The sequence below is a fragment of the Oncorhynchus keta genome, chromosome 11, assembly GCF_023373465.1.
Source record: "Oncorhynchus keta strain PuntledgeMale-10-30-2019 chromosome 11, Oket_V2, whole genome shotgun sequence".
Taxonomy (NCBI): domain Eukaryota; kingdom Metazoa; phylum Chordata; class Actinopteri; order Salmoniformes; family Salmonidae; genus Oncorhynchus; species Oncorhynchus keta.
The window spans coordinates 6,112,201-6,121,685 of NC_068431.1; the positions used below are offsets into that span (position 1 = coordinate 6,112,201).

A 9,485-nucleotide genomic window follows, 5' to 3' on the forward strand; every position below is an offset into this window, starting at 1 on the left:
ATGCACAAGATGAGGTCAATTTTCGAGTCACATATCAAAAGGTCTGAATACTTAAGATATTCATGTTTTTTTCTATTTTAAATTTGCAATAAATAAGCAAACATTTCTAAAAACCTGTTTTCGCTTTGTCATTATGGGATACTGTTTGTAGATTGATGAGGAACGTATTTTATTGAATCAATTTTTTTAATAAGGATGTAACGTAACAAAATGTGGGGAAAAGTCACAAGGGTCTGAATACTTTCCCGATTCCCGCAATGTATACAAAAATGTGGCTTTCTTATTCAACCAGAAAGACAAGGGTTATAATATGCAGCGTTTTACCAAAGTTAGCTCGGCTTTCTGGAGATCCCCACAGAAAAAAAGACAAAACAAGTAAATAAAGAGGACGATGACAGGCGGTGGGTGAGGTTTTTTGTCCATTTTGTGTTTTTTTTTGTTGTATTTAATAAGGAAAAGCATAATTACTACAAATTACAAATAACACTAATAGCGAATCACATCAGCCTACAAAGCAGATATTATGAATATTAAATGTTATAATACAAGATCTCATTCAAGTATTTTACATTTTTCTGTTTTATATATTTTTTTTGTTCCTTTTTTTATTTTATTTTATTTTTTAAATCTTTTTTTTCTTCTCATGACAAGCCTGGGATATTGTTAAAGATAATGAACTATTAACATTTTTTTAATGGTTCATATACAGCTGTTTTTCTATTTATATGGCTTTATGGAATTGTTTCTCCTAGTTCAGTTCCCAGAATTCATAGCCATTCACATCCTCTCAAATAGTGACATCATTGACAAACCCAAGGCGGGTTACGTCCATCTTCCTCGTCCTCCCTCTTGCTCTTCACAAAGTCTGGGCCAGTCCACCTGACCCTGCAGGATGCCAGACATGGCGCCCACTAGAGTTCATCAGAGCGCCCGCTGATCCATCCGCAGGGTTTGTCACTATGCTGAAGAAAAGGCTGGACCCCAGAGCACCTGCCCCCCCCTCTATCCTGGAGGAGGGGGCACAGGTGACATTCACTGGGGGGGGGGGGGGGCATCTGTCTGTGTGGTTGTCTGGAAGGGCGCCCCCTGGTGACACACCACATCCTCTCAGAGGATTAACTGGGTTGGGAAATGGTTGGGACTTTTGTCGTATTTTTTTTTCTCTCTCGTCTTTATTCCTCGAGTAAATGATTTCTTGAGTGATTCATATCAGCCTCCTGAATTGACCCCGCAGCTCCATTGAACTAAGCTCCCCCCCCCAAAAAAGCTAAAAAACAAAGCTAATTCTCGCTAAACACTCTTGTAGATTGTTCAACAATGGCGGGGCGGGTTAATAAAGATATCATTTGAAACAAAAAACAAAACATGAAGACAACTGGACATTCTAACACAGGGGGAACCACCAGTGAATCTAAATCACCCCATTTCCCCTCCAGCAGACGGTATAGTTTAACTGTTATTTATGCTAATTTATATTTAACTAAAAAAAAAAAAGAGGACCATTGTACGTCCCTGATCAATAACTAGTTAGGGGGACTATTCAACCACCAACATTAACTCATGATACAATTCGTTCTAAATTGCTGTTTGCGTGAACACACCAGCGTTTCACGTCACACAATTTGTCAACAAAATTCATCAAAATAAAATTTTGCAAATTAACTTGGGAGTTGAACTCTACTGCCTGGAAATTTGTTAATGTCAGTTGTTGAATTGAATATCAGTTGATGCCCTAATGTAAATTTCCCTTTATTTGTACTATACTAATTTTCCCATTTCTTGAAAGTCCAGAGGTTTCAAACACACATTCAATACAGAGAGCTTGAAACACAGCAAATTAAAAAAAGCAATAAGAGATGAGAACATTAAAAAAAAAAAAAAAAACATTTTTTTTTTTTGAGTACGTACACATGTAAGGCGAATGAATATATAATCTGTTCTATAAACAATAAAACAAGTAGCCGGGAGGTGTAATTTCTCTTCATCTGTCCAATTCACATTTACATTTGTGGACAAAAAAAAAAAAAAAAATCATCTATTTGATATCATCAGTACTCATGTCGGATAAAGATTAAGTTATCTAAACTAGATTATTATAGTTGATCTGACTGGATGTAGGGGAATATAACAGGTTGGTTGGGGTCAGAGGTGATACATAGCCTGTCCATTGGTTACAGTTCTCCAGAAGAACAGAGTAGAGCCACAACTCTCTGGAAGAAACACTGGTGTGTGTGTGTGGTGGTGGGATGCAGGGGTATAGGCCATGCTGCAGACTGAAGCCCTGTCTTGTTTAGCCCTGGAAAGCAGGCCATTACACCCCCCAAAACAAAGCCCACCACACACCTAAAGCACCTGCCGCAGCATGCCAGATCTACTGGGACCGAGAGCCTTTCCTCTGTCGTCAAGTCATCCGGATTGGTGATTCCAGTCCTGTAGCCTGAATGGTGTACAATGGATGGATGATAGGATGAATAGATCGATGGCTGGACGCAGACTGTCCTTGGGAGGCTGGTGATTTGGGGGGGTGTTAGGGGTGGGTGTGCCCCCCCCCCAGCAAAGCATTTTAGCACAAAGAGCCACAAATTGCAAATACACAGAGGGGTGGGGAGGCTTTGTAACAGAACTTATGACACTTGGAAGACAGTTCAGAAGGGGGTGCTGTTTGGCAGGCGGGGGGGTGTCACTGAGTGGCCACTACTGTAGGTGATGACCGATGTTGCATATTTGCAATTATCAATGCTGTACAATCGACATTAAGGTGGCGGGCACAAATTAAGCAGAAAAACCATTAAAATAAGGCAACTTTCAACGATCTTGCTGATACTGAGGGACTGGTACAAGTCTCTTATTTTAATCATTTGGTTTCTTCTTGATTTTGATCTTCCCTCCAGCCCAAAACAAGTCAAATATTGTTTTCCTTAATTTTTTTTCTCTCCAAAAGTATCAGTTTCCAATCCACCACTCACCCCATAGAAAGAAGAAGAGAAAAAAAGAAGATCAGATCTTGAAGAAATCACTCATCTGTCAGCCAACAAGATGGTGTCAAATGGAAAGGAGGTCCAACAATGGGGCCACAAGGTTTGCAGTTGCCATCAAACGTGCTCAAAAAAAAAAACCTTCATTCCCACATTGTAACCACCAGGAGAATATATTCTGCTTAAGGTTTTGCAAAAAAAAAAAAAAAAACGAAAAAAAAAAAACTACAATGGAACACTTCAGCCATTACTTCAATAGTCTTTGTCTCCAACAAGACAAAACTCTGTTTAAAACAAAAGAAATTAAAAATGGAAGAGCCTTGATTTATTTCAATCACGAGACATTCATCAGAGTCATTCTCTCATGCTTTGCGTGAACCATTGGACCCCCTTGTGTTGCAGAAAAGGATTTGATGACGTTGAGTTGATCCGCGGGTTGTCCGGGGGGTTTACTTTGGTGGCTTGGTGTCTGATGCGGTGGTAGCCGAGGCCTGGGGTCGCTGGCTCTGGCTGCTGTTTTTGGCATCATCCTTGGCGGGGGCCTGGGCGATCAGGGCGATCGGGGCCGGGCCGAAGCCAGTTTGGCTGTGGGGGCGGCTGGAACCCTGGGAGGGGTGGCGGCGACGACCGTCTCCACTGGATGAGTGTCTCTTGCGACCCCCCTCCTCCATCGGGGGCTGAAAGGAAGGACAAAAGGTGAGATTTGGGATTGACTGGGGCCCCACAGACAGAACGTTCTGTAACAAAAGCACGAGTCATCAAATTACACGGTATTTCCCTCTAGTGCACAACTTTGACCAGAGTCCTTACGTGCCATTTGAGGTGGAGTCCAAAACTACAGGGTGAACAGGGCAGCCAAGAGACGAGTCTCGCAAGCAATGGCTGCCATTTTGTTAATGTTTAACAAACCCACTTGCACAGTACCTTGAACCTACAAAAAGCCTGACGGAGCATGATAGCACTCTGATAAAAGCCTTGTCAAACGAGTATGATGGCCAACGCTCTAAATGATAATTACCAAAAAAATGAGTAGCACTGGTGCTCCCACTTAAAAAGGTTAGGAGCACCACATGAAATGTATGAACACCAGAAAAGACAACATATTGAATTCTAGCTCCTTTCCAAACACATGCTGTGCCTTAGAAGTGAATATGTAACACTAAATACAATAGTTTATTATAAAAGCTCAAATTTGATACGAACACCTGTCATTGAAATTACCAAATCATTTGTGGAATATTAGGTTCCTACATTGTGTATGAGTACCATGTTCCTATTGAGATGCATTACATAGACGATGTCTCCAAATGTCAGGTTTGGGACGAGGACATGCAAGAAATCTGTCATTAATTCATTGCGATGATCATTCATCTTCTGTGCCCCCAAATGTTTAAAATGAACTAGTTAAATTACCACGGCCCAGATTCCCAAAAGCTTCTTGAGCCCAAGTTAAATTAAAAGTTGTTTAAAAAATAAAGTATTATTTAACTTGGGAAGTCAGTTAAAAATAAATTCTTATTTACAATGACGGCCTACCGGGGAACAGTGAGTTTCCTTGCTCAGGAGCAGAATGACAGATTTTTAATTTGTCCGCTTGGGAGATTCAATCCAACCTAAGCTTTCGGTTATTTTAACAACGCACTAACCACTAGACTACCTGCCGACCCCAACAATGAAGTAGAGGTCGACTGATTAAACGGAATGGCCGATTTCAAGTTTTCATAACAATCGGTAAATCGCCATTTTTGGACACCGATCATGGCCGATGATATTGCACTCTACGAGGAGACTGCGAGGCAGGCTGACTACCTGTTATGTGAGTGCAGCAAGGTGCCACGGTAAGGTGCCACGGTAAGGTGCCACGGTAAGGTGCCACGGTAAGGTGCCACGGTAAGGTGCCACGGTAAGGTGCCACGGTAAGGTGCCACGGTAAGGTGCCACGGTAAGGTGCCACGGTAAGGTGCCACGGTAAGGTGCTAGCTAGCATTAAACGTATCTCATTTTAAAAAACTCTTAGCATAATCCCTAGTTAACTACACATGGTTGACGATATTACTAGTTTATCTAGCATGTCCTGCGGTGCCTGTTAATTTAGCATTGAATCACAGCCTACTTCGCCAAACGGGTGATTTAACAAGAGCATTCGTGAAAAAAGCACTGTCGTTGCACCAATGTACCTACCCAAAAACATCAACGCCTTTCTTAAAATCAATACACAAGTATATATTTTTAAACCTGCATATTTAGTTACTATTGCCTGCTAACATGAATGTTCTTTTAACTGGGGAAATTGTGTCACCATGAGGTATCTCTCGTTCCATTGCTTTTCTACAGATATAGGAATTCTCCGGTCGGAAAGGTTATTCTCGGGTTCATCATAGGTTATTCCATTATTGACGTTTCATGTTAAAGACATCCTAAAGATTGATTCCATACATCGTTTGACATGATTCTCTACAGACAGTAACGGACATTTACATTACATTTACATTTAAGTCATTTAGCAGACGCTCTTATCCAGACCTTTTGACATTTCGTCTGCAACTAGTGAATGCGCTTCCTGACTTTGGATTTGTTTACCAAACGGGCTAACAAAAGTAGCTCTTTGGACATAAATGGACATTGTCGAACTAAATCAAACATTTAATGTGGAACTGGGATTCCTGGGAGTGCATTCTGATGGAGATCATCAAAGGTAAGTGAATATTTATAATGCTATTTCTGACTTCTGTTGACTACCCAATATGGCGGATATCTTTTTGGCTGCTTTGTTGTCTGAAAACTGTACTTAGATTATTGCATGGTTTGCTTTTTCCATAAAGTTTTTTTGAAATCTGACACAGCGGTTGCATTAAGGAGAAGTTTATCTCTAATTCCATGTATAATAGTTGTATTTTCATCAACATTTATAATTAGTATTTCTGTAAATTGATGTGGCTCTCTACACAATCACTGCATGTTTTATGAATGACTGAACGTAACGCGCCAATGTAAAATTAGATTTTTTGATATAAATATGCACTTTATCGAACAAAACATACATGTATTGTGTAACATGAAGTCCAATGAGTGCCATCTGATGAAGATCATCAAAGGTTAGTGATTAATTTTATCTCTGTGTGCTTTTTGTGACTCCTCTCTTTGGCTGGGAAAATGGCAGAATTTTTATGTGACTTGGCGGTGACCTAACAGTCGTTTGTAGTGCTTTCGCTGTAAAGCCTATTTGAAACCGGACACTTTGGTGGGATTAACAACAAGATTACCTTTAAAATGGTATAAGATACATGAATGTTTGAGGAATTTTAATTATGAGATTTCTGTTGTTTGAATTTGGCGCTCTGCATTGTCACTGGCTGTTGTCATATCATCCCATTAACGAGATTGCAGCCCTAAGAAGTTATAATTATTATTTGGGAGAATCCCCCCATAGTCACACAGTACTTCCAGAATAGAACTTCTGGTCGCACAGCAAAATATTTTGACCAAATTGGTAGCACGTTAAGAGCCCTGATGATACCACTCTGATAACAGCCTTATAAAACCGATGTTATTCACACATGTGGCTGGTAGTAAAAGTTGTAGTCAACATGTCTAAATTCACACTTTAAAAAAAAAAAAACATGTTTCCCAAAAAGTAAAAAGTTATTGTAGAAAAAAACAAAACAATTCTTTCACAGATTTCTCTACTTACATCGATTCTGAAATCTTCAAGACGCTTGAACTTGCTCAGGCACTCCTGCAGCTTGGGGTCGATCTCCATGTTCTTGTTTTTGGAGTATTTAAGAAACGCCCAAAACTTCTCTAGTCCATACAGCTGGCCTGTGAGAGACAGGGACACACACACACAAAAAAGGAAGGGACAGTGTTAATTAAGGGGGCTAACGTCATTAAGGATAAGTCTCAAAATGGTAACCTAATCCCTATGTAAGGCTCTGGGTCAAAAGTGGCCCACTTTATGGGGAACAGGGTGCCACTTGGGACGTAGAAATACACTCCTTTTTGGAAGCATAGTACGGAGAGTGACTGCACGCTGAGAATGTGTACAGTTGGGCGTTCCCTAGGCGACCTCTCACCAGCTTCGTAGTCTTTCATGGTCTCCTCCTGGAAGTCTTTGAAGATGTCTGGTCTGAATTTCCTCTCTAGTCCGTAGCTATAGTACCTGAACAGACACTCCAGACCGTACCTGCAACACACAACAGGATTATTATATATATTTTTTTAACAATCTGCCTTGTGTGGTGATCAAGCAGACTGAAGGAACACTCATCTAACACCCGTAGTGGGCAACCGAGATCCTGGAAGGCCACACTGAGTTCTGGCTTTTGTTCCAACCCAGCAGTAAGATGTCTGATTGAACTAATTGTGGTAGTCAAAATGGAAGACTGATTAAATCAGGTGTGTTAAGAGCTAGGGCTGGGCGATATATAGAATTCATTCAAATGAACACGCTAAAACCAATGTCCCAAATGCCTGTATCGCAAGAATCACATTTTTTTGTAAATAAAAATAATGAATGTTCCGTGTTTTTTTGGTTTCGTCACCTGTGCATCTTCCCATTTCACAGACACCAAGCCCCTCCTCCTGTTCATCTTCCCATTTCACAGACACCAAGCCCCTCCTCCTGTGCATCTTCCCATTTCACAGACACCAAGCCCCTCCTCCTGTTCATCTTCCCATTTCACAGACACCAAGCCCCTCCTCCTGTGCATCTTCCCATTTCACAGACACCAAGCCCCTCCTCCTGTGCATCTTCCCATTTCACAGACACCAAGCCCCTCCTCCTGTGCATCTTCCCATTTCACAGACACCAAGCCCCTCCTCCTGTGCATCTTCCCATTTCACAGACACCAAGCCCCTCCTCCTGTGCATCTTCCCATTTCACAGACACCAAGCCCCTCCTCCTGTGCATCTTCCCATTTCACAGACACCAAGCCCCTCCTCCTGTGCATCTTCCCATTTCACAGACACCAAGCCCCTCCTCCTGTGCATCTTCCCATTTCACAGACACCAAGCCCCTCCTCCTGTGCATCTTCCCATTTCACAGACACCAAGCCCCTCCTCCTGTGCATCTTCCCATTTCACAGACACCAAGCCCCTCCTGTGCATCTTCCCATTTCACAGACACCAAGCCCCTCCTCCTGTTCATCTTCCCATTACAGACACCAAGCCCCTCCTCCTGTGCATCTTCCCATTTCACAGACACCAAGCCCCTCCTCCTGTTCATCTTCCCATTTCACAGACACCAAGCCCCTCCTCCTGTGCATCTTCCCACACCAAAGCCCCTCCTCCTGTGCATCTTCCCACACCAAAGCCCCTCCTGTGCATCTTCCCACACCAAAGCCCCTCCTCCTGTGCATCTTCCCACACCAAAGCCCCTCCCCTTGCCACTCACAACAACAGAAGGCTAAATTATTCTCTAACAAGCTGCTTAAAATAGCTATTTGCATTTGAGGACTGGCCCAACAGGAAAAAAATATATACATAAAAAAAATAAAAAAGTAATATGGACACCGAAATGCTTAGACATTACTTTACTGTAAAAGACGACAACCTTTCTACCCTTTTTAGGTCCCAAAATGTAGAAACCTAAACTAAAACGAGATCATCAATGAGCATGATTGTGGAAAATACCACGTACCGCATTTTAGACAAACACTCGTTGTGTTTCTAGTCTGTGTTTTTATAAATGTGCAATGAGCATAAACATACGCATTGTTATAAAGGAATTGGCAAATCTCATTAAATGGGCATCATCTTATCTAGGTAGGCCACTTGATGTAAACATTTAAAAAACTAAGTTTTACAGGCCAAGTGGATCGAAAAACAGACAGGAATGTGTACTCACAACAGTTCAACAGCTCTGCCTTGTTAGCGAGCAAATAGACTTAAATCAAAGTTCAGCTGGCTACTCACTAACACGTGGGCTTGAGAGTGTTTATGAGACCAGGGCTAAATTAGTTATACTAGAAGAATTTGGTTATTATTATCTCTCCCCCCCCCCTATCTGAAAAACCTACTGCAGCCCTCAACCTCCACCCGTTCTGCCAGTCACATTTTGTTAAAGGTCCCCAAAGCGCACACATCTCTGGGTCGCTCCTCTTTTCAGTTCGCTGCAGCTAGCGACTGGAACGAGCTGCAACAAACACTCAAACTGGACAGTTTTATCTCCATCTCTTCATTCAAAAGACTCAAAATCGTGGACACTCTTACTGACAGCTGTGGCTGCTTTGAGTGATGTATTGTCTCTACCTTCTTGCCCTTTGTGCTGTTGTCTGTGCCCATGTTGTGTTGCTGCATTGCTAGGTTGTTGTCTTAGGTCTCTATGTAGTGTTCTCTTGTCGTGGTGTGTTAGTTCTGTCACAACTATCCCATCTACACAGTCAAAAGTTTTAGGACACCTACTCATTCAAGGGTTTTTCTCTATATTTTTTTACTACATTGTAGAATAATAGTGAAGACATCAAAACTATAAAATAACACATTGAACCAAAAAAAAAAAATGTTAAAACA

At 41.6% G+C, this 9,485-nt stretch overlaps 1 pseudogene across 1 annotated transcript in view; it reads right to left on the reverse strand.

Annotated features, from left to right (window-relative positions):
- Window positions 1–406: 406 nt before the first annotated feature.
- Window positions 407–9,485, reverse strand: part of LOC118379451 (la-related protein 1-like) — a 69,257-nt pseudogene continuing 60,178 nt past the window's right edge. The window contains exons 18-20 of the transcript XR_008146890.1: window positions 7,049–7,158; window positions 6,667–6,794; window positions 407–3,652 (exon numbers count right to left, since the gene is read on the reverse strand). The product of XR_008146890.1 is annotated as a la-related protein 1-like (transcript). The remainder of the gene's footprint in view (window positions 3,653–6,666; window positions 6,795–7,048; window positions 7,159–9,485) is intronic.